Below are 7,951 nucleotides of genomic sequence, written 5' to 3' on the forward strand. Positions count from 1 at the left end.
CTGGAGGCGTAGACGATTACCTTGCCATATTGCATCAGCACTGCTCCTAATCCCAATTTAGAGGCATCACTATAAATATCAAAGCTGTCTGTATTCTCTGGTAGAGCTAGAATGGGTGCACTGGTCAGTCTTCTTTTCAGCTCGCTGAAACTAGTCTCACAGTCCTCTGTCCACTGAAATTTTATGTTCTTCCTGATGAGAGCTGTCAGTGGGGAGGCTATCCTGGAGAAATCCTCTACGAATTTTCTGTAATAACCTGCTAGTCCCAAAAAGCTTCTGATTTCACTGGCGTTCTTGGGTCTTTTCCAGTTACTCACAGCTTCTATCTTACTGGGGTCTACCATGATACCATCCTTTGAAATGATGTGACCCAGGAAGGACACCTGATCTAACCAGAATTCACATTTCGTGAATTTGGCGTACAGCTGGTTCTGCTGAAGGGTCTGCAATACTATTCTCAGGTGCTCTGCGTGTTCTTCCTGAGTTCTGGAATAGATAAAGATGTCATCGATGAACACGATAACGAACTTATCTAAGTATTCTCTGAATACCCTGTTCATGAGGTCCATTAAAGTAGCTGGAGCATTTGTCACGCCAAAGGGCATGACTACGAACTCATAATGTCCGTATCTGGTTCTGAATGTTGTCTTGGGTATATCCCCTTCCTTAACTTTCACCTGATGATAACCTGATCTGAGATCTATTTTAGAGAACACTGTTGCTCCCTTTAGCTGGTCGAACAGGTCATCTATTCTGGGAAGAGGATACTTGTTCTTGATTGTGACTTGGTTCAGCGCTTGGTAATCCATACACAGGCACATGCTCCCGTCTTTCTTCTTCACGAACAATACAGGTGCTCCCCATGGTGAGTGACTAGGACGAATGAAGCCCTTGTCAAGCAGCTCCTGTAATTGCTCATGAAGTTCCTTCAGTTCTGCTGGAGCCATGCGGTAAGGCGCTTTGGAAATAGGATTGGTACCGGGAATGAGCTCTATCTCGAATTCAATCTCCCTGTCTGGTGCTAAGCCTGGTAACTCTTCAAGGAAGACTGCTGGGTAGTCACATACGACTCGGACCTCTGCTAACTGTTGGTCCTTGTCCTGACTGGTACTGACTACATGTGCTAAAAATCCCGTACATCCTGAATCCATTAATCTCTGTGCCTTCATAGCTGAGAGAAACTTCTTGGCCTTTCTCTTGGGTTCTCCGATGAACTCGAACTATGCTTCTGCTTAAGGTTGGAATACGACTTTCTGTTTACGACACTCTATAGAGGCACCATATCTGATCAGGAAGTCATTCCAAAGATGACATCGTAATCAGTCATCTCTAGCACTATCAGATCACAAAAGAGTTCTCTGTTTGCTATAATGACTGGCACTGCTCTGAGCCAGTGCGTGGATGCCATAATCTCTCCTGAAGGTAATGTCGTCAGAAACTGACTACTGAGTACCTCTGGGGGTATCGCTAATTTCTTTGCAAATGCCCTGGATATATATGAATGGGTTGCCCCAGTATCGAATAAGACAGTTGTACTTTGCTGTAGTATACTAATCTGACCTGAAACAACTGTCGAGGCATTTGCTACGTCCTCTCTGGTGAGTGAGTAGATCCTCGCATTGGTCGTAGTTGGAGGGACTTCTAGTCTGCCCTGGCTGATGTGTGGACCATCTAAGGCGGCCTGCATCTGATGTAGCTGTGCTGGCTGACCTCTATACTGTATCGGCTGTGGTTGAGGAAGACTTGTCTTGTTTGGGCACTGCTTAGCCATATGCCCTTCCTATCCACACTTAAAGCATCCTCGTGTGCCCTTACATAAACTCCAGGATGGAATTTTCCACAAGTAGCACACTTGGAATAACTGGGTTGTTTACTAGCTGGTCCTCCTTTTGGATAACTCCCTGGTTTGCGCTTGTTGTTAGAGTTCCCTTTCCAGTTAGAGCTGTGGCCCTGTTGTTTCTGAGTACCTGAGCCTCCTTGCCCTTTGGACTCTGAGAGGACTTAATATTGTTCTGATAGTGCTCAGTGGTCAGAGCACTGCTGACTAGTTCTTCGGTGGTTTGCGGCCTATGGACGCCGCCAGCCACGTTCATTGCTATTTCCGGCCTCAGCATCTTAAGCATCAACCGGACTCGTTCTTTTTCTGTGCTGACTAGTTCAGGGCATAGACGAGCTAATCCTCCACTGAAAGGTTGCCCTGGCGAAATTCAGTGAACTCGTCGTAGTGACGGTTCATGACCCGCATGTGAAAGAACTCCTCGAAGAATTCTTTCTCGAAGTTAGCCCATGTCATCTGGTTTACTGGATGCTTCGCTCTAATTCTCTCCCACCACATACGTGCATCTCCTGTCAGGCAGAAGGAGGCGCACTTCACCTTCTCATGTTCTGGCCAGTCCAGAAGCTCCATCGTGCTCTCCAGTGTTTTAAACCAGGCCTGTGCATCCCATGGTTCACTAGTGCTTGAGAAATTCTCTGGCTTGACTCTATACCACTGGATCAGATAGGCTTCTCTTCTTGCCTCTGTTGCTGGGGCTACTGGTGCTGTAGGCTGGACTGGTGGAACCTCTAAGACTACTGGCGTTGCTAAGTTTGGTTCCGGGGTGACTGTGGGAGTATTCTGCTGATTAGCCTTTAAGGTGGCTATCTCCTGTTGCTGTTCAGCTAGCTGCTGCTGTAATTGAGCCACTAAAGCTATAAGGTCTGGGGGAGGCACTGAACTGCCTGCCTCATGCTGGGGCTCAGTAGCTGGTGCCCTTCTAGCTGGGCGTCCTCGTGCCATTTCTAAAGACATAAAGGACATACATAACTGAGGCAATCATGTTTATATAACTACTATCACTATCATGTTAGATACTGTCAAGATAAGCATACTTTAGTTATCTATAAACATGGAAACAATAAACATACAAGTGAGAGGTATTCTTACTTGGAGGCTGCAGGTTCAATGCTGATGTGTGTGTAGGAAGTATGGAAACTGCTCTGATACCACTCTGTAACGACCCGCCTTCTACCTGGCTAAGCTATAAGGCCGGACCGTCACATTATGTTGTGCTAAACTATATCCATGACCATCACTAAATCTAGATGCGGAAGCTGTACTAATTAAAATTTTGCTAAACCATTGTCTTTTCTTTATTCTACATGTGCTAAGGGGTGTAATCTAAACTATTCATGTCATTATTACCTCCCCTTATGGTCAAGGAACTTAACTAAGAGTTTCTTGCTGATATCAGGCCTCCCAATCGATCCACGGATCGATTAGAATGGCTCGATCGATCTATTGATCGATCCAGGTGGCTACTGTATACGGAACTTAGGTTGGATCGATCCAGTGATCGATCCAGCACGCTACTGTGCTCGGGGCAATATTCTGGATCGATCGGCTGATCCATCCAGGCTGACCAATCGATCCAGTGATCGATCCCAGAGCCTTCTATTCGCGACAGAAATTGCTGGATCGATCGGCTGATCGATCCAGAGGCCTACTGTTCGCGAGACTAATTGCCCAGTCGATCAATCGATCGATTGGGAAGCCCCCAATCGATCAGCTGATCGATTGGGGTTTCTGATTTCGTGCCCAAGGTCTAATTTCAGCACTGTCTAGTGCCAAATCACATGCAACAACTCCAATAATGACTGAGAAACATCCTAATGATGAATAACTAACATTCTAACATGACATAGTTCACTAGTTCATAGCATTTAAACACTCTAACTAGCGTAACAAGAATAAAACTAAAGTTCTAATGTTAAAGCAAATTGTTAGGTCCCTGAGATCTTCATTCCAAGTCCTATCCACACACATCTTCGTCGCATTGTCCTCTAGCCTCCGCTAGTCCATCTTTCCTTTACCTTTATCTACAGTATAAGGAAGATAGTGTCTGTAAGCTTGAGAGCTTAGTAAGAAACCATCTACCTCACTAAATCATGTATACGATGCAATTTATAAATTGAAAACATGCTATTTGAAATATGCGCTGAACATGCTAAGACATGATATTCTGGTACACAACACACAGAAGACAAAAGCTAATCATGGCATACTATCATCTAAAGCATGTATAACAAAACTGAACATAGAGCTATCACACATAATCATAGGAAAGAGCTGCGCTGAAGCATAAACTGAGCTAAACTAAACTAAGCTAGTACTGAAGTTAAACTGTATACACAACCAATTTGTGAGTTTTGAAAACTATTTATCATAATAGATTAAAATACATAATCATGCTGCTGATGGGCCCGGCAACCGTACGTACTACGCGCGCATCCCTAGCTAGACCCGGGTTTGCAAGTCCCGTAGTTAGTAGGGTTACTAGGTTATCTGAACCTAGGGACGACTGTGGGAGCCCAACCCAATGGATATCTAATCCAGTACAGTGCCTCTACTAAAATAAAATACTGAATATAGCTGAATTTTCTTGTATTGCTATTTCTAGATTATCTGAACCTAGAGCCAGGTTGTCTGAACCTAGAGGCGACTGTGGGAGCCCACCCATTGGACCGTAGTCCATATAAGCTGTAGTAAAACTGCATATACTATTAAATATTTCTATCGCATTTGGCTAAACTATTAAAATGCCTAAATCGCATTTTAATTGTGCTGAGCATACTATCGAGCACTTGGTGTGCGCTGTTGCACACCCTATGTGCCCAAAAATTCATAAACTACTAAACTAAAGCATGAAATTCATACGACAGCTACTTATACTGCAGGTGAGGGGTTTCTTACCTTCTGTTCTAATTTTCTTACAAATCTAATCGCTAGATTTTCCGGTGGAGAGGTCTCTTCGACGATCTTCTCGCGTTTATGTGTTCCTCTCGCGGAAGGGAGCGTCCTCGTGGCCGAGATATCGCCGGAAGGTGTTCCTCTTGCCCTTGGGACGGGAACCCTAGCCTTGCTTGGGGTTGGCGCCGAGAGAAGAAGAGGAAGGGAGAGGGCGGCGTGAGGTTAGGGTGAGGAGGAGAAGAGTCACGATCCAAATAACTCTTCACTAAATTATTTCCCTATTTATATTAAGTGGTTAATTCGGCCAACTTAAATATAAATATAATTGATTCCCTCTTCTTTCAGCACGGCCTTGCTGGGTTCACTTGATTTACTAAAGCTATCTATAAGTCATAGGGTTCGCTAGGTCTCGGGTTCAATTCCCGCGTACGCTATTTTTGTTTTTTATTTATTTTTGCTACTTCCGCTACTCTAAAAATTCTGTAAAAATATTCCAAAATTCCATAAAAATACTAGGATATTTCTAATAATTATTTTGAGAATTTTCGGGCATTACAAGTACGTAATATGAAGTTTTCCCAAGTTCATTGTTTATTTAAGTGAAAGCATTCTTAAGTTTGGGAATTAGAGATTATAAGGTGCAGTTTTGATGAACTCTATTGTATAGCAAGGTCTATGGTTTTCATTACTTGTTTGCAATACAAGCATGGTTTTATGTTAACGTCTCATGATAATCCTATTTAAAAATGTTGATGTTTGCATGATGAGTCTATTTAAAAATACATGTCATGTACATATTTCCAAATTATGGGTTTTAGCATGAGTAATTATTGAGTGCATGTTTTGTGTTCCTTCGAGCAATTTTGCAAAGCATGTTTTCCCTTTTTAATGCATTGTTTTGTGAGTAGATGGTACTTACTAAGCATTTGCTTATAGATTGCATTTCCTTATACTACAGATAAAGGTAAGGAAAGCTCGAGTAGGAGGAAGCAGCAGGAGCAGTGCTTGGGGGTGTGTGTGTGGCGGAACAATGGAAAGAGATCCGAGAATTGTTAATTTGGAGAACATGTAAAACTTTAGTTTGTTTCTTCTCTCCATATTATATAAAATACTGGTATGAGTTGGTTATGAAGGAATTGACGGCTTGGCAGAATGCTTGGATGGCAAGTGAAAGCGAAAAAGCGGAGAACAAACTCTTCCGGAAGCGAAGGGGGAGCCTCCGCACGGCCTCGGGTTGTCTCCTCTCGGCCAAGGCTACACGGTCGTGTGGAAGCACACGGCCATGCCCTTCCTCCTCTAGGCCAAAGGTGACACGGCCATGTGATTCCACACGGTCGTGCCCTTCTTCCTCTCGGCCGAGGTGACACGGTCGTGTGGGATCACACGGCCGAACACCTCCTCCTCTCGGCCATTACTACACGGCCATGTGAATTCCACATGGCCGTGTCTTTCCTTCTCTCTGTCGAAGTGACACGGTCATGTGAGGATCACACGGCCGTGCCCCTTCTATCCTCTACCAAGGGTCACGGCCGTGCAACCCTCACACGGTCGTGCCCTGTGTCAGTTGAGAGTACAACACCTGTCAGGGCCACACGGCCCAGACCCCTCAACAAGTTCAGACTAGATTTCTGAATCGAGCGAAGTGCAAATAACAATGTCCTTAGAAGGTATAAAAAAAATAGAACTAAGAAGGGAGTAAAGTAACGCCCGTGCTATAAGGAGGGTCTTAGTCAGGTGATCGTTACACTAAGGGTAATATATATTGTAATATAAATTTGTGGATTATATTTAGACGTGTATCTGGGTCCCACTATCGACCGACCGGGGGTTGTTTGGCCTGGACATCATTAACTCGGTTGTATTGAATGGAGCTATCGGCTTGTTCTTCACTCGGTCTTACTGTTATTGGAGGCGCGCATTATGCCTGATCAAACCTAAGGTTCGATCGGCAAGGGCAGTGGTCGGATAACTTAGTATTTGGATCTTAACCTCGGCTGCAAGTGTTATGGATGATCGCTTGGATGGTCTGGTCGGCCTTTTATGTCTGACCATCTCTCGAGGCCCTCTCTGCCATCCACAGTCCCTGGTCTTATTGTCTACCCGACCTTGTGACTTTGACCGTTTGACTTTGACTTCCATGTTAGCCGATCTTTATTTCTTTGACCGACTTTTAGGGGGTCTATCTTCATCACTGTATCACTAACTAATTGGATCAATGATTCTTAAATAATCGATTGAATAAATTAATATCTTATCATAACTTTTAAGGTGTGTTTGGTTCAAGATGTCATAAATAATCTCGGTTAAGTGATCATTATGTAATCACATAATTAAGATTATGGGGAATAAAAAATAACCTAATTTTTATGATTCAACCTAAATAATATAATAAAAATTTATTTATTTAAAAATTTTAATATATAATTTAATTTAATATTTTATTATATTACCCTCCATTATAAAATCAATTGTAACTCTAGGTGTTTTGTTTTTTAACTTAACGTTTTTTAACATTTGTTTTTTTAACTTTACGTTATTTTTTTAACTATACGTTTTTAAAATTTTTTAAAGTATATTTTTTATTTTCCTAATAAAAAATACAACTTTATTTTTTAAATAAAATATCACTTAATTTTTTAAATAAAATATCACTTATTTTAAATTTTATTTCATCTTTATAATTTAAAATAAATTACTTAGGCAATTGGTTAATCAGCGTGTTGATATTATCACTCAAATATTTATGATTCAATTCCTAACTATAATGTATTTGTAGAGTGTAATCAAAGGATGCTAGTCTTTTAGTAGACCATCGCGATTTATTTTAATAACCGATGAAAATTTTCTATGGAACTGGATCGATCACTTCGAGAGATAATTAATAAAACTAAATAGAATTATCTTTTTTTTAATTGACTAATTTGAAATGTTTATATTTTTTAAAAATATAAGAATGTGTGTAAAATGATTAAATAAAATCAATCATGTAATATATAAAAAAAATTATTATTATTAATAATAAAATTAGGATTAAAATAAATAAAATAATTTATTTTAAGAATTAGGCAGGGATGCGTGAACACGTACCCCTACTACCACAAATTATGACATCTACTTTTTCAACTTAGGAAAATGGTAGACCAATACCCCTCCAAAGTGCAATGAAAGTCATTGGATTAGGTCATAGGCCTTAATCATTCATAGACCAGTCCAAGTAAGTAT

General features: G+C 41.4%; 1 non-coding gene across 1 annotated transcript; it reads right to left on the bottom strand.

The window, feature by feature from the left end:
- Positions 1 to 7,794: 7,794 nt before the first annotated feature.
- On the bottom strand, positions 7,795 to 7,951 carry LOC122013024. The gene has a single exon (XR_006120411.1). It is a non-coding gene; the product is annotated as a U1 spliceosomal RNA (small nuclear RNA).

This window comes from Zingiber officinale, chromosome 8A (assembly GCF_018446385.1).
Source record: "Zingiber officinale cultivar Zhangliang chromosome 8A, Zo_v1.1, whole genome shotgun sequence".
NCBI classification, from domain to species: Eukaryota; Viridiplantae; Streptophyta; class Magnoliopsida; order Zingiberales; family Zingiberaceae; genus Zingiber; species Zingiber officinale.